Source organism: Carassius carassius, chromosome 37 (assembly GCF_963082965.1).
Source record: "Carassius carassius chromosome 37, fCarCar2.1, whole genome shotgun sequence".
In the NCBI taxonomy this organism is placed as follows: Eukaryota; Metazoa; Chordata; class Actinopteri; order Cypriniformes; family Cyprinidae; genus Carassius; species Carassius carassius.
In genome coordinates this window covers 11,869,772-11,894,831 of record NC_081791.1, presented here as the reverse complement: position 1 = coordinate 11,894,831, position 25,060 = coordinate 11,869,772, and the positions used below count along the sequence as shown (strand labels likewise).

The following is a 25,060-nucleotide window of genomic DNA, read 5'->3' as shown; positions in this document are numbered from 1 at the left end:
AAAAAAACAACAAAACCCAATCTGGCAACCCAACCCTGTGTAAATATTGTCCAGAACACATGGTGGGTTATGTTGACCCTGCTGGTTGGGTTAAATGTTTTTAACCACCATGCTGGGTTGTTTTATTTAAAGGGGTCATATGACCTTGCTAAAAAATAAAATTATTTTGTAAATTTGGTGTAATGCAATGTGTTTATATTTCAAAAAACATTATTTTCCATAAACTGTACATTATTGCTTCTCCTCTATGGCCTGCCTTTCTGAAACGTATTGACATTTACAAAGCTCATCGTTCTGAAAAGCGAGGTGTGCTCTGATTGGTCAGCTATCCAGTGCATTGTGATTGGCTGAATACCTCAAACATGTGATGGAAATGTTATGCCCCTTTCCATACTGTGATGCCATGTCTCCCTGCACAATGAGACAAAACCAATAAAACCCATGATAAACGAGGCATTTACTGCATCCAGTGGGGACATAATTACTGATTATAATGACTAATACTGTATTTTTACGTGTTGCGTTGCATATTGCACTGCATAAACATAAAACCATGTCTGCTTTTGTGATCAGAGAAATGACAAACAACAAGCGCTACTCTACACTGCTTAAAACTCATGTTTAAATCATCAGTGGCAAATTCTTTAAATATGAAAATGTACTTATAGACTGTGAGCAGAAGCGTCAGACTGTCCTTGCAAAGTTGGAATTACCCCACTTTATAGAAACAGGCACCAGCACTGTAGGCTACTCTCTCAGGAAACAGTCCTCATCCTCCATAAAATATGCTGTACACATCTGAATATTTGGGTTGAACTGTAAATACAACTTAACCACTGATTTCTAGTTGTGTCCACTTTTGGAAGGCCAAACAAAGTAGTTTCGCTTTCACAACGAAACACACATCTCGACATGGCTGCAACAACAATACTGCAGTGAGAAAGTTATGCCTTCTTTCTTGCCTTCTTGCGTGAACATTTGGGTGACATTATGCAAATCTTCCCACATTGTGACATAAACATGTGGGGGCGTGTTAGTACGAGCTGTTTTAGGGGGGCGTGGCTGACAATGCACCAAGAGCTTCTAACACTCCAAAGAGAAAGGAAAAATTTAAATAGAATCATATGACCCCAAGTCAACTATTGTTTAAAATGTATTATATTGCTGACCTAAAAAAAAAAAAAAAAAAAAAAAATCACACAGATTTAGAGGGAACAGCTACTGTACAATCAAAGATGAACATTTATTATTAAGCAAGAAACATTGGACAAAATACAAGACAATTTTATTTGGGCGAATATATAAAGCATAGTTTACAATATTATATTTAAACTTGTTTAGCAAGCATTTTAGAAATAAAAAATGTAACATTTAAAAGTAGCATTTTAATTTAAGTGTATTTAACCATTCTCTGTAATCACTTTTCACTGAAATAGTGCTAATTCTCGTGCCGGTGTGTCACCAAAATCTGAGCAGGTGAAGGGCTGCTGTTCGCAGGGGAACTGTGAACTTCAGACTGCGGCCTTGCATTTCACTCTGAGCTGAAAGATGCGATGAATGACTCTGAAACCTGCCCATAAACAAACAGTACTGAGATTAGAGTCAGTAGAGTTGTGGAGTCAGAAGCATCTGAAGCCGCTTCGTGCCATTCACATACCAGGCAGGCTCAATCGTGCAGCTGACGAGCTCTCACGGCAGCAGTCTCACCCTGGGGAATGCAGACTCCACCCCCAGTCGGTCCAGCTGATTTGGGAACGCTTCGGAGACACTCAGGTAGACCTGTTTGCCTCTCCACTTCCTGACCGAGGGCGCCCTTAGCACGGACGCTCTGGCACACAGCTGGCCACTGGGCCTGCACAAGTATGCGTTTCCCCAATTGAAGGTCTATGTGGCCACCATTTTGGCTCACCATGACCCTGTTGAAGGAAAGTCTCTTGGGAAGCATGATCTGATCATCAGGTTCCTGAGAGGGCCAGGAGGCTCAATCCACCTCGCCCTCAGCAAGTCCCCTCTTGGGACCTCGCAGTGGCTCTATTGGCACTGCAGAGGTCTCCCTTCGAACCCTTGCTCTCAGTAGAGCTAAAGTTTCTATCATTGAAAACTGCACACCTGGAGGCTTTGGCTTCGGTGAAGAGGGTCGGGACCTGCAGGCATTTTCGGTTGACGAAGCATGCCTGGAATTTGGGCCGGCCAACTCTCACATTGTCTTGAGACCCCGGCCTGGGTATGTGCCCAAAGTTCCTACCACTCCTTTTAGGGATCTGGAGGAGGCAGACCCAGCCCTGGAGCTGCTCTGTCAAGTACGTGCGCTCCGCACTTACGTAGACAGAACTCAGTGCTTTAGGACCTCAGACCAGGTCTTTGTTTGTTACGGAGGCCAGCAGAAATGAAAGGCTGTCTCCAAGCAGAGGTTATCCTACTGGATAGTGGATGCTATTGTCCTGGCTTATCAGGTTCAAGACCTGCCATGCCCCCTAGGGATGAGAGCTCACTCAACTAGGAGTGGAGCTTCCTCCTGGTCGCTGGCGCATGGAGCCTCGCTAACAGACATCTGTAGAGCTGCGGGCTGGGTGACACCTAACACATTTGCAAGATTTTATAATCTCTATGTAGAGCCCATGTCCTCCCGGGTACTCACACCTTCAGGCTATTAAGGACATGCTTGGTGTCAATCCGCTTGCTGCGCCATTCCACTCCACAGACTGGATGTGTGCGCTATTCCCCTCAGGTGAGTTCCTCAGTTCAGAACCCTGGGTTCCTCCAACACTGTTGATGTCCAGCACTTGCGTACATGCCCTTTGGTCAGCCCTGTGTGGGACTAGGTGCCTCTATGTGTTGTGATTCCCCTTTCTGGACAATCCCACATGTGTATGTCCACAGTAAGTCTCTTCGTAGCATGTGTCTTTCCCTTGGCAACCCCCTTTCCAGCTCTGTCGTTGAACTTCCACCCTGCAGACTGGGTACCTCAGAGTTCATGTGTATCACCACCTTTGGTTGATACCTGCCTTTGTAAGTCCTCCTACAAGAAGGCAACCTGCTAGCATACGTCCAGCTGGAATATGCTACCCAGTGTATCCTGTGTTAGCTATAGGTCCTCACTCGTGCTGGCCTCACGACAGGGTGCTATCACTCACACGGGTCACTGGAAGACAGCCATGTGGCGTTTTGTAAGGCACCCCATTCATCAATCTCTTCCTTCAGGGAACGAGGGTTACATACGTAACCGAGACGTTCCCTTTCAGTCGGTCACGTTCTACGTTATGTCCCCTTGCCACATAGCTGTTCCACTGAATGGCCGGGTCACTGGGCTCGGCTCCTCAGTGAAGACTTGAGTGTGAGTTGTTCGCGCTGCTCCTTATATACCCGCTCTGCACGCCGGTGCTCACGATGCAAATTCCGCAGACCAAGGTACTCTGTGTACCATTTTGTAACCACTCTAAGGTGATTCGTCAGTCTCTTTCTGATGTAACATCTCCTTCAGGGAACAAGGGTTACATATGTAACCGAGACGACACGAGTAACGATTGCAATATATTGTGAAATATAAAGTTGGAAATACCAATTTGCAATTATGAGAAAAAGTCTAAATGAATGGTGTAAATGAATTTCCATACAAACCTGTAAGAATTACTTTATTTTGTTGAAAAAAAAAATTCAGTACATCATAACGTTGAGATTTTCTTACAATTTTTGGGTGAACTATCCCTTTTAGCTAAGCTGTGCTAATGCAACCCACTATTATCACCTCAATCTGAAAGACATCTAATACTGTTCCATCTCTTTTCATATCACAGTTAATATGAGCAAATCATCACTGATGATTCAGAGGATGTTCCTAGAGCAATGATCCTAAACATTCAAGGGGCTTTAAAATCACATTTAATCTCCGCCAAACTGATTCTTCATGCACGAATAAACCATCTTCGAGTGTTTCTCTCTCCGTTTGCATAACGATATTGGGAGCCACATTCATCCTCAATGCAAATGATTGCAATCAGTTAGCAAAAAGACACACAATTTGTTTTAAAGGGAAATGTAGTCGACCTCGCAGTCTCATACTACTCTCAAATGACTTTCATTGCAGTTTTCTCTCTCACATCACTGAATTTAATTTAAAATGAATTAGACTGTAAAGAGATATTATGTAAAAAGACTTTATGATGAGGAAATCTACTCATTCTGGTCCCAGAAATCCAAATCACAAACAAACCTATAGTTTTGTCAATGTGCTTGTTGTTTTTTGTTTTAAAAACCACCATTTCCTTTCTCTTAAATGATTCAGGTTCCTGATTTGTAATGTTTTTTATTGGTTTCATACCTTCTGGTTCTGCTGCAAGGTCTGATCCACTTAGACCCGTCAAGACACTCCACTGGTGCGATACAATTAAAGACGGCGGGGGGAAAAAAGAGTTTTTAATCAATATGCAAATGAGTCATTTGTTGGGTTGAGTGACAGTCAAGTAAGTTCATGTCTGTGTGACTGTCTTTGTTTGTGTGTGTGTGTGTGTGTGTGTGTGTATGTGTGTGTGTCTATTAACCATGTTTTGGATGAAAAACTAGAGGAAAAGCAAAACATATGAGGCATAATATTGCTAAGGAAAACCATGAATCTCAGACAACACCTCTTGCTGTGCACACACTTGTCCACGACCACATACAAGAATAAAACAAGCACACAATATCGAACACAAACACTCAAGCTGTGACACCGGTTGCCCTAAAGGAAATGAGACTGTCTGAGAAGATGAAGGGCCTCAAAATAAGATATCTGAGCAACGGCTGAAGCTCATGAACGGTTGCAAGGAATCCCTGCAGCCAAAGCTTAATAAGCATTTTTTCTTTGTTTTACTTGACTTACTATGAGACTGTGGAGCTGTCATATCACTCTAAGAAAGAATGAATCAGACATGACAAGACCAAACAGATAATCTGACAGAGAAATGGAGTCTCAATATCCAACATTCAATTAACTTTAGACAGAAAAATGAGGCTAGTATCTTCTGTCTTTGAAGCTCTGTATAAAAAATGGGAAATTAATATATATTATGTGATTCGGTCTCTTTTTTTTTTTTTTTACATTTGCACTACAAAAATGTCATGATCTTTCTTTAAACGCTGTGTTTAATTTTGTTATATCACAAACAGAGCTTAGTGCTTTGGCTGGAATGACGGACCTTTCTGTAAGTCTGCTTTAATTCTTCTACATCTGATTTGGTAAATTTCTATAGTGAGAGTTTTTCTCACATACAGTACTTGACAGTGTGAAACACTGTATTATATTATTTGTTCATTCTTCATCTTGGTATAACTGAACTCCATCACTAAAATACCATGGTTTGTCAACTGGAGAGATTGTGCAAGAGAATTGGTCTTGAAGTGCATAAACAATGTACTCAGAATATCTGGTCTCACTTAATACAGCTAAATCATCTTTTTATGCAAATATAATTGCCACTAGACAGAGTATTACAAAGACTTTGTTTAGTATTGTTAAAGGGGTCATATAATGCAATTTAAATTTCGCCTTTTTCTTTGGAGTGTTACAAGTGCTTGGTACATAAAGAAGATCTGTAAAGTTGCAAAGACTAAAGTCTCATATCCAAAGAGATATTCTTTATAAAAGTTAGGAGTTTAGGAAGATTTGCATAATGTCACCCAAATGTTCACGCAAGAAGGCAAGAAAGAAGGCATAACTTTCTCACTGCAGTATTGTTGTTGCAGCCATGTCGAGATGTGTGTTTCGTTGTGAAAGCGAAACTACTTTGTTTGGCCTTCCAAAAGTGGACACAACTAGAAATCAGTGGTTAAGTTGTATTTACAGTTTAACCCAAATATTCAGATGTGTGCAGCGCATTTTATGATGAGGACTGTTTCCTGAGAGAGTAGCCTACAATGTTGGAGTCTGTTTCTATAAAGTGGGGCAATTCCAACTTTGCAAGGACAGTCTGACCCTTCTGACTCACAGTCTGTAAGTACGTTTTCATATTTAAAATATTTGCCACTGATGATTCAAACGCTTTGAAATGTTTTGAGCAGCGTAGAGTAGCGCTTGTTGTTTATCATTTCTCCGATCACAAATGCAGACATGGTTTTATGTTTATGCAGCGCATTAAAATCAACATGTAATAAGACTGTAATTAGTCATTATAATCAGTAATTCTGTCCCCACTGGATGCAACAAATGCCTCGTTAATAATGGGTTTTCCTTGTTTTGTCTTGTCACGCAGGGGGACACGGCATGACAGTATGGTTAGGGGTATAACATTTCCTTCACATGCTTGAGGTATTTGGCCAATCACAACGCACAGGATAGCTGGCCAATCAGAGCACACCTCACTTATCAGAACGATGAGCTTTGTAAAAATCAATGTGTTTCAGAAGGCGGGGCATAGAGGAGAAACAATAATGTAAATTATGTGGAAAATAATGTTTTTTTTTTTTTTTACCCTAAACTGCATAAACACATTGCATTACACCAAATACACAAAACTATGTTATTTTAAGTAATGTCAAATGACCCCTTTAATAAACTCTTAAAACTTTTTGATACTGTTTCCTTTTCTTCCACTTTTCTGAATTCTTTAAATCTAATATAAACAATACATCAAGAATGACCTAACTCTGCTAATGTGTAGTGATTATTAAATTGGATACAAACAAATCTGTTGGTCGGTAAGTATTTGTATTTATTTATTTTCCATTTTGAGCTAACTTCTGAATATTATATTACTAAATTGATTATGAAGTCCAAGTCCTCCACATGTACAATAGATTTTTAACTACTGTTATAGTCACATCATGCATCCATTCAGTTCTCTCTGTTATTAAACATATAATAAATTCTTCGTCTACTGCTATACTGTTCCTTCATGGAAATTAGCATATATTACTTTAATAAAAAAATAAATAAAATAAAAAAAATATATATTTTTTTTATTAAAGTAATATATGCTAATTTCCACTGGTAAATCAGCAGGGATATATATATATATATATCCCTGCTGATTTACCAGTTTAAAACAGATACAAATATTATTTGTTTAGGATAGCTTTTAGTGATTTCTTTGTTTGATTTCTTTGTCTTTGCTGTGAAAAGGCGCTTTCAAATAATAGGTATTATTATTATTATTATTATTATTATTATTATTATGGTCCCACTTTATATTAGGTGGCCTTAACTACTATGTACTTACATAAAAAAATAAGTACAATGTACTTATTGTGTTCATATTGTATTGTAAAACACTTTTGCTGCTATTGAGGTGGGATAGGGGTAAGGTTAGGGAGAGGGTTGGAGGTATGGGTAAGTTTAAGGGTGGGTTAAGGTGTAAAGTATGGGTCAACAGTGTAATTATAAATGTAATTACAGAAATTAAATACAGATGTAATTACATGTAGTTTTTTTTTTAAATATAAGTACAATGTAAAAACATGTATGTACACAATAAGTACATTGTACTAAATTATTAATTAAAATGTAAGTACATAGTAGTTAAGGCCACTTAATATAAAGTGGGTCCATTATTATTATTATTATTGTTATTATTATTATGAAATCGATGATTTTATTCAGCAAGGATTTGTTAAACAAATCACGTTTTCTATAAATATATTAAGCAGCACAATTGTTTTTAACATTGATAATAATAAGAAATACTGTTCTTGAGCAACAAATCAGCATATAAGACTGATTTTTGAAGGATCAAATAAAATGAAGCCTTGGTAAGCATAAGAGACTTTCAGTCAATCAATCGATCAATCCCTAACTTTTGAACAGTAGTGAAGATTACCTTTGCTCTCATCTAATACCCACTTGAAGTAAAAAAAAAAAATTAAAAAATTAAAAAATTAATTACCATGATTGATTTTAAGATACATTATCATTACCATTATTTGTTAAGTCTAGATTAACTTTTGTCACTTAAAATTACTTATTCTTTAGTGTTTTGTTTTTTACACAAAATAGCAAAGAGATGAATGAAAATAATCATGGAACTTTTCTGCCATAATTTAAATTTTACTGCATCCCAAAAAAAAAAAAAAAAAAAAAAAAAAACATTCCATCAAAGCAATTAATACATTGTTTCATGAAAAGACAGAATGATCTCTAGACACGTGGCAGAGTCAGAGTGATAGATAAAAATCGGGCCATGCTTTCGTGACCAAGTCATTATTGCGCAGGAAGGGTTGATGGTCACCGTGATGAGTCACCACTAAGATCCACCCAGGGTTCCCTGGAACTTCAGCTCGATTTGAAATACATTTGATATTTTTCACACAGAGAGCTGAGCCTGTAAAACTGCCTGACATTTACTTTCTGTATTTTTACAAGTAAATCTAAGCAGAGGAAATGTGTACATGACTTCTTCTGTTGGCTTTGATGTTGCATCAGAGATTTCTTTCTTCAGCACACTGAAGAAACACTGAACACTGTTCCAGACAACAAAATGAGTTTTATAACTGCATGTTTATATATAGTTTACATATATCTTGCATCATACAAACCAGTTGACGTGGGTCAACACAGTGCAGTTTAGCCTGTTTGGGGATCCACACTTTTTTATTTTTTTATTTCAGGCTTCATGAGAACATTGCAAATTTCACTCATGGGGACAATCCATAAGACCAAAGAGACCTGGGGTTATTTCTTAGATTTAAATATCAAGTTTGCCTCAAATTTTCCTCCTAAAATTCCTTCTAAAAGTAATAAAATACAAAATGAATGAGACAATTTTTGACATATACTGTAGCAGAATATAACTAAAAACACTATGGGTAGCATAAATATGGTGTAGTAGTAGTAGTAGATAAGAAAAGTTTTTTTTTTTTTTTTTTTTTTTGAAGATATGGATTTTTTTTTTGAAGATATTTAGGTTCATATTCCCTTGGTATAGTCTGTGACGTTGTTGTGATCTCTTCTGAAACTCTAGAGGAAGGATGTCTGAGATTCGCATCTCATGATTGATGAGAAAAAAACTTAAAACATGCAGCATCATCATTGGACCCAGTGCACAAAATCAATACGCACTAAATGATGAATGCTCAAACAGATGAATGCTTCTGTCCATAGAGGTTAAATCAGTAAACGTGCCTGCAAAGCAACAGTTTAAGTGTTTCTGCAGGTATATTCGAGTTCTGGCATTTTATTTGATGTAGGAGTGTAACAACTCACTTGTTTTCTCAATGCATCTAGTAAATATCCTGCTGATTTATATGTATTCATATAATAAGGTATGAAGTGTTTACCCTGGCCCATAATCAATTTAAAATGCTAAGAAAATAAATAAATCACAATTTGTTAAAGTATCATACAATACAGGCAATCATATGGTTTATTGAATCTAATTGAATCAGGCTGAATTCGCTTTTGTATTTAATTTAAGACAACTAAATCACAAACTAAATCAATTTGCTGTCAACCCAAAGACTCAGACCACTAATTTGATTACTCATGAAATTTAGAGAAAATAAAGAAAAACAGTAAGAGCTTTCAAATAAATCATAACATTTTATCCACTTACAAAGACAACAGAAAAAAATATTTGGTAACGGGGAAATGAAAAGTCTAAGCTAATTGACTTTCAATATTAATATAATTTTCCAAGAACAGAAAGCTATTGAATTAGCACTTCTAATTAGTAGCCTTTCTTTTCTATGTATCCAGGCTACTGGAATGCACAGGATACCAGCATATCTTCATAGCTTTCAAATTTCAAATAATTTCAAAGATCCTGAACATACAAGTTTAACAAAAATACCTTCAAAATAAAAGAAAAAAGGCATAGTAAGTTATTCATAAAGTCATAATTTGTTTATACTATATAATCACAGTCCAGTTTTCTTCCATATAGACCATATTCAAACATAATATGGTCCAATCAAGGTAGACTGAATAAAACAAGCCTTTTTAAAAGCAAACATGTAAAACCTTCAAATTTAGTTCTGGAAAACTAGAAGTGTAATGCAAAATGATAGAAGGAGCTGCTTTAATCCTGAATTCCCATTACCAAAAAGAAATTGAAGACAATAAACAAATATGACGTGAAAGCAATTATCAAGCAGTTTATGCCACACACACATGCACGCACACGCCAGTGCTATCAAAAAGGTGGCTTCAAACACACTTGTTCCAAATTGACTCTGCAGGCACACAGCATTACAAATCACCCCCCACTTATTTCCCAGAGGGACCGAGATATTATCAACCCGCTGTGTATTAATGAGCAACTCCGATCCATCCATTCCTCCTTTCCCTGCTTCTCACTTTCATTTGTTTTCCATTTCTTTCATTACAACTCTCCTTTTGTGACTCTTCTCGTTGTCCCCGGCCTCATCTGTTCTTCTCCCTCTCTGATTTCATACTCAGAGCCAAAACGCATTACATCTCCAAATGGCTCTAGCTCCACAGTTTGCATCTGACATCTGTAAACAAGTACTGTCCTGTCGTACCCTTACCGTCCTTCATGTCTGATCTATTATAGCCTTCTCCCAGTTAGAATACAGGGACTGCACTGCAGGACTTTTCTTCCTTCATGAATATTTCACACTGCATGGAAGCTTCTTTTTTTTAATATATATGCTATTATTTGTGGAATTGTGATGGAGAGACCTTGAAGTTGTCTTCCATCACTTTTTTACTGTGTCTTACTGCTTTTGTTCATTTTAGAATATTTATGTGGGGTATGCTTGCTTATATTTTAGATGAGTGGGCATGGCATGAACTTTATAAAGTGCTCGTTCTAGCTAATTTAAGGAAATGTTGTTGCAAATATGTTTAGTTTTATCCATTCCTATTAATGCATTTACCTACAATTTATTAATCCCATTGTGAGGCAAGAGCTGATTTTATAAAAAAAAAAAATGGTATGTTTGATTTTGTAAGAACGGGAAAGTTCTGTATTTAAGATGGCTGTCACTGGCAGGGATTAAGAGCATAGTAAACTCCTGCCTAATTTTGTTTAGAAGGGAGTTTAGATTGTTTTAATCCTTAATTATTGTTTTTTTAGGCTATATTTTTTTAACCTTAGTTTTTTGCTCAAGTTTCACTTGCACATCTGCTCCAAATAATTATTTTATTTTTATTTTTTTCATGACACTTTGCTTCACTCCTGTGTGTCCTCTCTGATCCCTATCACAGAAATGTACTAACAATTTCTGAGTGAAATTGGATTTCTACATAAAATTCTTTTCAGTACATGTTCAGATCAGACATTTTATATTTGACTTTTCAAAGGGCATGAAATGTTCACACACACACACACACACACATATAGTTTCAAAACTGAAAGTAAAAAAAAAAATTGATTTATGTGTAGCAAAATACATAAATAAATTTTGACTAGAAGACTAAATGTCTATTTAGATAAGACATTTTGAGCTTCACTTTTCACATTGCTTGGCTGAATGATTTAAAGTTTTTTTTTTTTCAGAGAGCATCCTGTGGTGGCAAATTGTGGGTATGATTACTTGTGATCTTGATAGCTTGATAGCTTCACTTTTTCACTTATTGAAAAAAGGGTGTTGCTAAGATATTTAAGGAAATGGTGCTGTGCAGAACTTCTCGCAACTTCAACCACAAGCCAAGTAAAAGCACATAAAATATCTAGTAACTGGTGCAGTTTTATAGATGTCTTGAGAAAAGAGTCTTGGTCACAGCCTTAGGCTTCGTAAACAGTAGAAAAAAACCTTCCCACGTTTTTTTTTTTTTTTTTTTTCAAATTTGCTGTTTTGTTGAGGCAATATGGGGGATAGTATAATTCAGTAGCTAAACTGACAGTTCACACTTATAATCATGTTTGCCACAAAACAATTTGGTCCAATTTTCATGTTTAATATGTCTGCCCAGACGAATACATAAAAAGGGGGAATGGACTGAGACACATAAGACACAACTTTCCGTTTCTGACATACACTTGTCAAAGAGAAGAAAGGAAGTCAAACAGCCATTGGGGAAGTTGTGGCCTAGTGGTTAGAGAGTTTGAATCCAAACCCTAAGGTTGTGGGTTCGAGTCAATACCACGACTGGGGTGCCCTTGAGCAAGGCACCGAACCCCCAACTGCTCCCTGGGTGCCGCAGCATAAATGGCTGCCCACTGCTCCAAGTGTGTGTTCACAGTGTGTGTGTGTTCACTGCTGTGTGTGTGCACTCTGAATGGGTTAAATGCAGAGCACAAATTCTGAGTATGGGTCACCATACTTGACTGTATGTCACTTCACTTTCATATCTGTTTTCTCAATGGAATCTATCAAACACACCAAAAACAAAAGTACAAAGACCAGATTCTTTCTCTGCTATTCCAACTCTATTTCACGACCAGTTCATACAACCTCATCCATATGATTTTGTATGATTTCTGTATGTGAGGGTTAGGTTTAGGGTCGGGGTTAGGGGTGGTCCTTCGTATAAAATTCCTGCAAATTTGCCACCGTGTAAAATATGTTTGTTTTTTCACAAATCATACTAATTGGAATTCGCCACCATGTAAAATATGTACAAACTGCTATGAGGTTGTATTGGCTATTTACTGTCGCTTAGCAAAATAGCCACCAAGTTTTATGTAACAGCAGTTCTGGGCATGTGACCAAAAGTGTGAATCTTATTGGTTGGTCAGGTTTTGTTCACAACATTATGGAAAAGAGATTTGAACACCTCTCTTTAAAATTGTTGGACTGACGGAATAATTGTTTGTTGTTGTTGTTGTTTATGTTTATGCCACCAAATCTTTGCACCAAACATTCGTCTTGGTGTAAACGGGCCATTACAGCATGTTCATCTATTTAAACTAAAGAATTATTATCAAATTATAACTCCAATTAATTTCCACAAATTAGCTTGAATCTTCAGACAGACCATTGTTTTTATTTAACCAAGAACCATTAGCATATTTTTAGAATTATTCCTAATTAAAGCAGGACTTTAATCTGTAGATATAATTAGATATAATTAAGAAGGAGATAAAAGCCTAAATAACAGTATGCGAATAGACTCTATATTCTTCCTGCATCTAAGAATCTGATAATTAGGTGATATTTATGCAACATAACTCAGGTTAATTGTATGCTGCATAATGCACCATCCATTAAAAAAAGCCTAGCAGTCCCTTAGATGAGGCACAACAACTGAGCCAGACAAAGATAACTCCTAAAGGAAAAAAACCTTACTAAAAACAACAGAGACTGTAGTCATTTGTTAGAAAAGACACAAATGCATATCTTCCGGACCAGATTTGTTATACAAGACTGTTTGCAAGTTCTTTGGCACATACACTTGCAACAGTACATTCAGATGACTATGTGCTCTCTTCTGCAATGCTGTAATTACTACAGCCAACTACTAAACTTGGTGACACATAATTACATTAATTATGGGAACAATGTGTTAGAGAGACTTATTAATGGGAGGCTCAGTGATGTGTGAAGTCTTCCGATTGTCGATTAACACTGAGGTGGAGCTCTGTATTATTTTATAAAAAGTGATGAATGTCTTTGAAAGCTTTTGGATAAATTTGCCACACTGCTGCCAACAAGTCTGATGATTACTTTCTGCTGAAGAGAGCTTGAACTTTATGTAATGGAATAAGAAAGTGATGTAAATGAGCAGACAGGACAAGAATTTGATTTTAAAGCTTGTAACATGGCTGCAAATGAAGTACAGAAGCATCCATCATGATCTCATGACTGGGTGACTTCAGAAAAACTGCCTGAAACTGAACTGCAACCAGAGAGAGATAAGGGCTTTTCACAATGTGCTTAAACCTGGGTTAAGCGACGTTTCAGACTTTGAGAGGTGGTTAGAGCCACTTTTAACCCAGGATTATGAAACCCTGCTCCAGAGTACCACTCCTAATGGGTTAACCCCAAACTGTATTGCCAAAGGTGAGTAGTGTGAAGTGATGCAGTGCGAGAATGATGCAGAGAGTTGTTTATCAACAGACAACCAATCATAACCGGCTCACAGGGCTCCAAACTGTGACTGTGACTGGAATAGAATAGAATAGAATAGAATAGAATAGAATAGAAGTTTGTATATTTTGTTAAAAATAACAAATTATTAGTTATTAAGCAACAGACAATGAATCATAAACAGCTTCCAACGCAAATAAAGTAAAATAAAATAAAAGTAATTAATAAATTAAGTTAATAATAAACTATTTTGAATGTTTCATTTAAAATAACCAGTTGTTAGTTAAGAAGCAGACAACCAATCAAAAAACTGCCCCCCTAAAAAACATAAATGAAATAATAAAATAAAATATATTTTAATAACAAAATATTTTAACTTTCATTTAAAAGAACCAGTTATTAATAAGTAACAGACAACCAATCACAAACTGCTCTCACCACAAATAAAATACAATACAATAAAATAAAATAACATTTTTAAAGAAGGTTTTTTTTGTTGTTGTTCTTTTTTTAATTTAATGAAAGTCATTCTTCAAAATATCTTCTTTCATGTTACAGAAAAGCAAGAGAGTCATACAGGTTTGACATGAGACATTGTGACATGAGAAAACTGTGACATAATTTTTATTTTCAAATGGACCCCTGTAAGAATGACTCTTGATGATTAACAATTTCAAGTGTGACAATGTACTCAAACAAGCCAAAATGAAACAAAAATTACAGTGAAAATCAGCAAAAGGAACCTGAAACACCTCCAGACTGCAAGAGCACTCAAAAGTACTTCATCCAAAACCTACATCCTTTAATTACACTCACAGCGAGGCGACAGAAACGGAAGAGCATGGATGCAGTCCCCATGGAAACACATCTCCACATCGCCCAGAGCACAGCGGGCCAAACAGTGATGTGAGGAGGTGAAAAGGGCCAATGGAGATTAATAATAGACAAGTGAAAAGGAACATGAGAGCAAAGAGATCAGATCAAGGCAAGACATCATTCAGACATATATGAGAAGAAAATGTGACAGAATAAATAGTATCTACATCTGCCTCTAATACCACCGCTTAGATAAACATCAATTAGTTCTAGCACTTTGTGTGTGCTGGTATGACATTAAACATAGCAAGAGATGCATCGGGAATGGAAAAATGTTGGAATTTGTTTAGAGGGTACTTATGTATGAAGAGAAAATATTTTGAATATTTGAATATAAACTCATCATACACAGTTCCCATTTTGGCTACTAGTGACGTGCTTTCCCTGGAAACCAACCCCATGACCTTGGCATTCTTAGCATTGCCAGTGAACATAGTGTACTCATGCAATATGCCATATAGTATTATCATAATTAATTTGTAATTAAACATCTTGATTAGGGACATAAATTATCAAAGTTAATAGAAACTTTGACTCCTAACCCTAGTGTTGTGGGTTCGAGTCTCGGGCCGGCAATACCACGACTGAGGTGCCTTTGAGCAAGGCACTGAACCCCCAACTGCTCCCCGGGTGCCACAGCATAAATGGCTGCCCACTGCTCCGGGTGTATGTTCACAGTGTGTGTGAGCACTTTGGATGGGTTAAATGCAGAGCATGAATTATGAGTATGGGTCACCATACTTGGCTGAATGTCATGTCAATTTCACTTTCCACGGAACTAGTTAGCTATTTTCTATGTCATACAGTGTCACACACCTGGACTCATTTTGTGTGTTTTTGCCCCTGTGACCCAGTTTCTGTCTTCCGTGTCTGGTTTGATTAGTTTCCAGGTGTGTCTCTTCATTTCCCCATGTGTTCCATGTCCCTGTTAATTTAGTCATGCCATCCACCTGTGTTTCCCCAATTATCCCTTCTACTTAAGCCTTGTCCTTTCAGTTCTGTTTTGTCGGGTCTACTCGTCTAAATGTCAACTTGTCTACTTGTCACCTGTTACTTGCCACTTGCCTCTTGCCACCTGTTATTTTGCTACTTACCATGCCTATGTTTGAGTTAATAAATCCTTGTTTCGTTTATCCCTCGGCTTCGTGTTCCTTCCAGCAGCGTAAGCCGTGACAGAAGACCCAACCTAAAAAGTTATAAACTGCGTGTTTTCCCTCCGTTTTTTTTTTCCATTTTTTCACTGTCTTTTTCTTTCCGTAGTGTGTCATGGATCCCCTCTATCGCCCCGAATACCTCCTCCTCCTGCTGTAGCAGGAGGGACTGTCTCTCGAGGACCATACCAGACGGTTTCTCTGGATAGCTAATGCCACCAGCTACCCGGACCACGCGCTCTGCACCTTTTATCACGCCAGCCTGAACTCCAGGTGCAGAGCGTTGTCGCCCGAAGATGGTCCTCGGGAGGATTTCGGAGCCGGCGACACTGCCCACCACGAGGGAGCATAATGTGGAGCGCCAAATGGGTCAAAATGAGGGGGTTTCCAATGCACCTATGCCAGATCCTCTGTTAAGCCCAGGAAGGGCTCCTGATCTTCCGTTAAGCCCAGGACGGGCTCCTGATCCTCCTGTAAGCCCAGGACGGGCTCCTGATCCTCCTTTAAGCCCAGGACGGGCTCCTGATCCTCCTTTAAGCCCAGGACGGGCTCCTGATTCCCCGTTAAGCCCAGGACGGGCTCCTGATTCCCCGTTAAGCCCAGGACGGGCTCCTGTTCCCCCGTTAAGCCCAGGACGGGGTCCTGTTCCCCCGTTAAGCCCAGGACGGGCTCCTGATCTTCCGTTAAGCCCAGGGCGGGCTCCTGATCCTCCTGTAAGCCCAGGACGGGCTCCTGTTCCCCCGTTAAGCCCAGGACGGGCTCCTGATCTTCCGTTAAGCCCAGGACGGGCTCCTGATCCTCCTGTAAGCCCAGGACGGGCTCCTGATCCTCTGTTAAGCCCAGGAAGGGCTCCTGATTCCCCGTTAAGCCCAGGACGGGGTCCTGTTCCCCCGTTAAGCCCAGGACGAGCTCCTGATCCTCCTTTAAGCCCAGGACGGGCTCCTGATCTTCCGTTAAGCCCAGGACGGGCTCCTGATCCTCCTTTAAGCCCAGGACGGGCTCCTGAACCCCCATAAGCCCGAGCCCACCGATGACGGAGAGCCAGAGAGCAACCCGTCAGACCAGGTGCGAGAGCCGGCGACACTGCCCACCACGAGGGAGCATAATGTGGAGCGCCAAATGGGTCAAAATGAGGGGGTTTCCAATGCACCTATGCCAGATCCTCTGTTAAGCCCAGGAAGGGCTCCTGATCTTCAGTTAAGCCCAGGACGGGCTCCTGATCCTCCTGTAAGCCCAGGACGGGCTCCTGATCCTCCTTTAAGCCCAGGACGGGCTCCTGATCCTCCTTTAAGCCCAGGACGGGCTCCTGATTCCCCGTTAAGCCCAGGACGGGCTCCTGATTCCCCGTTAAGCCCAGGACGGGCTCCTGTTCCCCCGTTAAGCCCAGGACGGGGTCCTGTTCCCCCGTTAAGCCCAGGACGGGCTCCTGATCTTCCGTTAAGCCCAGGACGGGCTCCTGATCCTCCTGTAAGCCCAGGACGGGCTCCTGATCCTCTGTTAAGCCCAGGAAGGGCTCCTGATTCCCCGTTAAGCCCAGGACGGGCTCCTGTTCCCCCGTTAAGCCCAGGACGGGCTCCTGATCCCCCGTTAAGCCCAGGACGGGCTCCTGATCCCCCGTTAAGCCCAGGACGGGCTCCTGATCCCCCGTTAAGCCCAGGACGGGCTCCTGATCCCTCGTTAAGCCCAGGAAGGGCTCCTGATCTTCCGTTAAGCCCAGGACGGGCTCCTGATCCTCCTTTAAGCCCAGGACGGGCTCCTGAACCCCCGTTAAGCCCAGGACAGGCTCCTGATCCTCCGTTAAGCCCAGGACGGGCTCCTGATCCTCCGTTAAGCCCAGGACGGGCTCCTGATCCCCCGTTAAGCCCAGGACGGGCTCCTGATCCCCCGTTAAGCCCAGGACGGGCTCCTGATCCCCCGTTAAGCCCAGGACGGGCTCCTGATCCCCCGTTAAGCCCAGGAAGGGCTCCCACCCACTCCTGCCTCCTCCTCCGCTGTCGTCTGGCAGCCCCTCTGCTCGCCCTCAGCCTACCATCATTGTGGTGCGAGTTCAGCGGGACCGCCATCCTCCAGCGACGCCTTGGTCGGCGTCTCCCTCACCTCCGCCTCCAGCCTCTGAGGCCTGGACTCCGCCTCGGCCTGTTGACCCGTCGGCTCCACCATGGCTCCTAGCTCCTTCCTCTCCGCCGTGGCCCGGCAGTCCGCAGGCTCTGCCTGGCTCCCTCGTCCCTCCGGCTCCGCCTTGGTCTGGCGTCGTCCATCCTATGTCTCGGGACTCCACTCCTCCGGCTTCGCCTCATCCCTCCGTCCCTCCGGCTCCGTCAGGCTCCTTCATCCCCTCGGCTACACCTCAGTCCTCGGTCACTCTGGCCTCACCGCGGCCTTCCGGATCCACATCGCCGCGTCAGTCACCAGAGCCATCAGTTCCGCCTAGGACCTCCGGCTCCTCCCCGTCACCCTGGCTCTTCGGCTCTCCGTCTCCGCCTCGGGCTCCTCCTCCACTTGCTCCGTTGCCGTGGGTCGAGTCCCTGGAGTCGGTGACCATTCCTCCTCCATGGCTCCTTCCTCCGTCGGCCCCACCTTGGGCCGTTATGGCTGTGGCCTGGGTCCTGCTGGGTACCTCCTGCTTCAGATCCTTCCTGTCTCCTCCCTGGCTCCTCCCTCCGTCATCTCCTCCCTGGCTCCTCCCTCCGTCATCTCCTCCCTGGCTCCTTCCTCTGTGGTCCCTGTCTGCTGGCCTCCCTTTGTTGTTTAAAATAATAATAATAATAATAATAAAAATAAAAAAACTGGAACGAACATTAAAATAGGAAGTTAAGCGTCTTGTTTTGGTGAACGGTGGGTTGTGTCTGAGGTGAATGTTCGTCAATATTATACCGGATTACAGAACTACCGAATGAAAACCTACCGTTTTGCACGTATGATAGTTGAGTAATTACTTCGGAAGTGTAACAAACCAAATGCTTGGTTAATGTTAACATTTCCTTAGTGAGAACGATTGTTTTCTCCACGTTTAATTTGCAGATCCATTTGTGAACTGCAGGTGAGCCTCCAGTGACTTTACATTTTTTAATTGATCGGAGGTGTAAGCGCTCACTCCATAGACCCGGTAGGAGAAGTTATCAGGGAAACTGAGGCTTGGTAAACTTTCATGTGTTCATAGGGATCGATTCCACCTACAACCTCTTTTTTTAAGTAGCGTTGTTTGGCTTCATTATTAAGTTTGTCCTTATAGGTATAGGCAACTTTTTTTGTCACGTTCTATAACTTTTTCTGGAGACCGGCTATTATCTTATTACAAACCGGCTTTGCGTTGCCTCTAAAATGGCCGCCGTTACCCACAATGCACCATTCCATAACGTCTACGCCCGAGCTCTATTATGTTTCTATGCTAGCGTAATACTTGCTTGCAGACATTTCAGGAAAAATACCATGATCACAGAGATATAAATATTAACAAAAGTACATAAAGTAGACTGTGGATAATATTAACGTGTTACTTAACCAATCTGTCGCAGTTGTTGACCTTTTCTTTGGTATAACTGACAAGAAACAGAGAAAATGTCAGACAAGTCCTCCCCTCTCCAGCAGCTGATGTGTACGCGGTTGCAATGGTAACTCAACGGCTAGAAGGCTAATAAAAACAATAATAATAAAAAAAAAAGGTTTTGGCGACGTTAGACTTTTGCTTTTACTTTGTTTTATACATTAACCTACTTATTTATTATAAATTGTAAGACTCACCTCAGAAAAGCTAATTCTCCTGTCAGACACAGTTGAAGTGAAAAGTGCCTCAAACAAACATGCTGTCCTCCTGATACTGTATCTGCGGCAGATGAGATGGTGTAGCCAGTCTGTGTCATTATTTCACGTTCATAACTCCTTACGAGATTTTTTGTCAATACTGTGCGCGCGGTGCGTCAGTTGTGGAAGCGCGCGCCTGTATGTCACGTCACCATATATTAAAAGCATGTCCATATTCTGACTTGGTGAAAAGAAACATATTTTATCTTTAAGGAACGTTTAATCTTGTGTCTGAAGTTTAAGTACACTTTTTAAATAGCACTATACTCAGAGAGCATATAAAGAACGTACAAAAAATATGGTAATGAAATTACGTGCATACGACGTTGTAGTTACGTTGCCAGTAAGTCATGAAGTTACCAATATATTACCAATGGAGGACCTATCTGGGACGTTCTTTGTTATCTGGTCACGTTGGAAGGACGTACTGATGATGTTGTGAGTTGGTAATGTGATGGCATTAAAATTACGGGCATGCGACGCCGTAGTTACGTTGTCAATTGGTAAGTCATGGAATTACCAAAAATTACCAATACGTTACGTAACTGTTACGTCGTGTGTTAGCAGGGATACTATAAAGGTAAATCAGTAGCAAAACTCGAGAGGTTGAAGATATGAATGTGAGAACTTGTCATATTAATATTTGTATTTGTAAGTTAAAATTTACACTCACAGCTCTGATGTGAAAAGTTGAATCTTTCAATTTGCACACACAGACAATGATCAAAACACCCGTGTTTTGAATTGGAAGTTGTAGATTAATAGTCACAAATGTGTAGAATGACATTCACACAAAGAAAATGACATACACACATGTTTACGACATATTTACTTTTGCACTTTACTTCAGTTTCGCTGCACAACGTCAAGTCGGCACTTACAACCTCTCAGATCTGGAAGTACAAGTTCAAATCCTAGCGCTCTGACTTTTGCTACTATTTTTGCGGTATTCTGTTGCAAAACTCACTTGTGCACTTGTATATGCAGATGTGAGAGAGCAGAGCTGGGGGCGGGGCTTTGGTGCAAATGAAGACATTTTATTGGTCGATGCCCGACCAATGAACAATGCCGATTGTTTTCACTGAATATCCTTAGCTTTGACAGGATTTTAAGACACTGCATTCATTTTGCCATTCAGGTATTATCTAGTAGACAAATAATGCAACATATGTTATATGTATATCCCACTGCATATCACTCTACCAGAGTTGCAATATAATGCTGTTTTTATTATTTTTATGTCTTGTAAAAATAATTTTAATTTCTTCATTGGGTTAAATTCCCAATTTGCTTGTCAGTAATGAACCTTTTTAAATGCAACATTATTATTATTTTTTTTTTTTAATAAAAATCGAGTGTTTAATAATGTCTAAATGTACATTAAACAGCAAAACCTAAAAAATAAGCACTTATGACCAGAAATACTGTTTTGAGCAACTAGTAGAGCTAAATACATGTATTTATTAAACATCAACAAGGCCATCTAGTGTTTAGGCAATGGAATTGCATATGAATATTATCTTTCTGGCCACCAAATGCCTCTAATTTAAAGCATGCCTCTGTCACAGTGTCTGGGCGGTGCCCGATGCTTTTCCGGAGGCCGAGGCGGTGCCCGATGCTTTTCCGGAGGCCGAGGCGGTGCCCGATGCTGTTCCGGAAGCCGAGGCGGTGCCCGATGCTGTTCCGGAGGCCGAGGCGGTGCTCGATGCTGTTCCGGAGGCCGAGGCGGTGACCGATGCTGTTCCGGAGGCCGAGGCGGAGCCCGATGCCGAGGCGGTGCCCGATGCTCTTCCGGAGGCCGAGGCGGTGACCGATGCCGTTCCGGAGGCCGAGGCGGTGCCCGATGCTCTTCCGGAGGCCGAGGCGGTGCCCGATTCTCTTCCTGAGGCCGAGGCGGTGCCCGATGCGGTTCCGGAGGCCGAGGCGGTGCCCGATGCGGTTCCGGAGACCGAGGCAGTGCCCGATGCTGTTCCGGAGGCCGAGGCGGTGCCCAATGCTGTTCCGGAGGCCGAGGCGGTGCCCGATGCCGAGGCGGTGCCCGATGCTCTTCCGGAGTCCGAGGCGGTGACCGATGCTCTTCCGGAGGCCGAGGCGGTGCCCGATGCCGAGGCGGTGCCCGATGCCTTTCCGGAGGCCGATGCGGTGCCCGATGCCGAGGCGGTGCCCGATGCTGTTCCGGAGGCCGAGGCGGTGCCCGATGCTGTTCCGGAGGCCGAGGCGGTGCTCGATGCTGTTCCGGAGGCCGAGGCGGTGACCGATGCTGTTCCGGAGGCCGAGGCGGAGCCCGATGCCGAGGCGGTGCCCGATGCTCTTCCGGAGGCCGAGGCGGTGACCGATGCTCTTCCGGAGGCCGAGGCGGTGACCGATGCTCTTCCGGAGGCCGAGGCAGTGCCTCATGCCGAGGCGGTGCCCGATGCCTTTCCGGAGGCCGATGCGGTGCCTGAAGCCGAGGCATCTCACGTCTCCACAGGCAGTCCTAAGCCAAGTCAGGTGCCCATTGACTCTCCAGAGTCGAGTCAAGTTCCTGTTGACCTTCCGGAGTTGAGTCAGGTGACTGTTGAATTTTCAGAGTTGAGTGAGGTTCCGGTTGACCTTCCAGAGGCTAGTCAGGTGCTTGTGGACCCTCCAGATTCAGGGTTAGTCACCGTTGACCTTCCAGAGTTAGGGCTAGCCACCGATGACCCTCCAGAGTCAGGACTAGTCACCAATGACCATCCAGAGTCAGGGCCAGTCACTGATGACCTTCCAGAGCCAGGGCTAGGTACCATGGACTTTCCAGAGACAAGGCTAGTCATCGTGGACCTTTCAGAGTCAGGTCAAGTCACTGGGTGGCCTTCTGCTCCGTCCTGTTGGACTCCGGCATCGACCACAGGGGCGTGGTGGTCAACTGCTCCGCCCTGGGGGGCTTCCGCTCTGACCACACGGACATGGTGGTCTTCTGCTCCGCCCTGGGGGGCGCTTGCCCTGACTACACGGTTGTGGTGGTCTTCCGCTCCGCCCTGGGGGACTCTGGCGTCGACCACGAGGACGTGGTGGTCCTCTGCTCCGCCCTGGGGGGCTTCTGCTCTGACCACACGGACATGGTGGTCTTCTGCTCCGCCCTGGGGGGCGCTTGCCCTGACTACACGGTTGTGGTGGTCTTCCGCTCCGCCCTGGAGGACTCTGGCCTTGACCACAAGGGTGTGGTGGTCGTCTGCTCCGCCCTGGGGGGCTTCATGTTGTTTTTTCCTTTTGTTTTTGTGTTAATGTCTGTCCCTGTTCCTTTCTGTTAGTCTGGCCCTCCGTCCCTCCCCCTGAACCTCCTCCGGTCCTCCTCCCTCCTGGTCTTTCTGTGTTGTGTTTACTTCTGGTATCTGTTCCCCATGATTTTTTTTTTCTGGCCCTCCGTCCCTCCCCCTGAGCCTCCACCTGTCCGCCTCCCTCCTGGTCTCTGTTTTGTGTCTGTCGTGGAGCGTCTGGGAGCCGCTCCGTAGAGGGGGGGTACTGTCACAGTGTCTGGGTTGTGTCCCTGGGTTTCCACTAGATGTCCCCCTTTCTCACGGTGTCTGTCACCTTATCACTTCCTGTTCCCTTATTTGGTCACCTTCCTCCTTGTTAGTAATTGATTGTTCCCCACCTGTCTCCTGTTCCCTCATTATCCTTCTGTGTATTTATACCCGGTCTGTCTGAGTCTGTGTTACGGAGTCCTTGTTTAATGTTAAATGTTAATTCATGTCCGTCAATGCCTTGCCTTGCCTTGCCTTGCCTTCTTGTTTATGTTATGTTTGGATTTACCGGTTTTGACCCTGCCTGGACTGTGTATTCTCTTTGGATTTCCCTTTATTAAAGACGTACTCGCAATTGGTTCTCTCTCCTGTGTTTTCCATAACACCGAACGTGACAGCCTCTTTGCACTGGAATTTAAACCTAAATACTACAGTTATTGTAGTATAAATAATAACCATATTATAAAATGTTATATTTCAAATGGTCATTCATGGATCATAATTATTGCGCATATTATTTAGTACCATGATCTCTTCAAATTACCTAAACAGGACTGAGTTAACATGTAGTACAGTTATTTTATTGGTTAAAAGTTACACTTAATTGTTTAGTCACATTTAACTGCCAAGGAAGAGTATGAGAACATAATACTGTTCCATTTTCCTGTATAAAATGCTATTGTAAGGCATAGTCATGAGTCAACGTAGTTATCCATGCATAATCAATGCACTTTGTGTGTTACAAATGACTAGAAATGTCACGTCTGGTGTACAGAACACACAGGAGAGAGAACCAATAGCGGGTATGCCTTTTATTAGGGGTTAATCCACAGAGCATAAACAGTCCAGGCGTGAGTCGAAAACCGGAAGAGCAATCCAAACATAAACAAACACGACGGCAAGGCAAGGCAAGATGACGGGCAAGAATTAACGTACAACATTAAACAAGGACTCCGTGACTGAGACTCAGACAGACCAGGTATAAATACACACAAGGATGATGGGGAAACAGGAGACAGGTGGGGAACACAATCAATTACCTAAACAAGGAGGAAGGTGACCAAATAAGGGAGACAGAAAGTGATAAGGTGATAGACACCGTGAGAAGGAGGACATCTAGTGGACACCCAGGGACACAACCCAGACACTGTGACAGAACCCCCCCTCTACGGAGCGGCTCCCAGACGCTCCACGACAGACACAAGACAGACCAGGAGGGAGGCGGACAGGTGGAGGCTCAGGGGGAGGGACGGAGGGCCAGAAAAGAAAGACATTGGAAACAGGCACCAGACAGTAAACACAAAACAGGAAGACCAGGAGGGAGGAGGACTGGAGGAGGTTCAGGGGGAGGGATGGAGGGCCAGACTACAGAGAGGAACGGGGACAGGAGTAAATACCAAAACAACAGACAAACACAACATGAAGCCCCCCCAGGGCGGGGCAGAAGACCACCATGTCCGTGTGGTCAAAGCAAAAAGCCCCCCAGGGTGGAGCCGAAGACCACCACGTCCTCGTGGTCAGAGCGGAAACCCCCCAGGGTGGAGCGGAGGACCACCACGTCCTCGTGGTCGACGCCAGAGTCCCCCAGGACGGAGCGGATGACCACCACCCCCCTGTGGCCGATGCCGGAGTCCAACAGGCCCGAGCAGCAGCCCACCCAGTGACTTGACTTGACTCCGAACGTCCCACGGTGACCCGCCCTGACCCCGGAAGGTCATCAGTGGCTGGTCCTGACTCTAGACCGGTCTTGGGCACCGAATCGGGAACGGCCTCAGGCACGGGCACCGAGTCGGGAACGGCATCGGGCACCGCCTCGGCCTCGGGAACGGCATCGGGCACCGCCTC

At 42.8% G+C, this 25,060-nt stretch overlaps 1 long non-coding RNA gene across 1 annotated transcript in view; it reads left to right on the top strand.

Moving 5' to 3' along the window:
- The window catches only part of LOC132117693 (uncharacterized), a 164,007-nt gene extending 144,871 nt beyond the window's left edge, over positions 1-19,136 (top strand). The window contains exon 3 of the long non-coding RNA XR_009425824.1: positions 19,031-19,136. This is a non-coding gene — a long non-coding RNA (uncharacterized LOC132117693). The remainder of the gene's footprint in view (positions 1-19,030) is intronic.
- Positions 19,137-25,060: the final 5,924 nt, after the last annotated feature.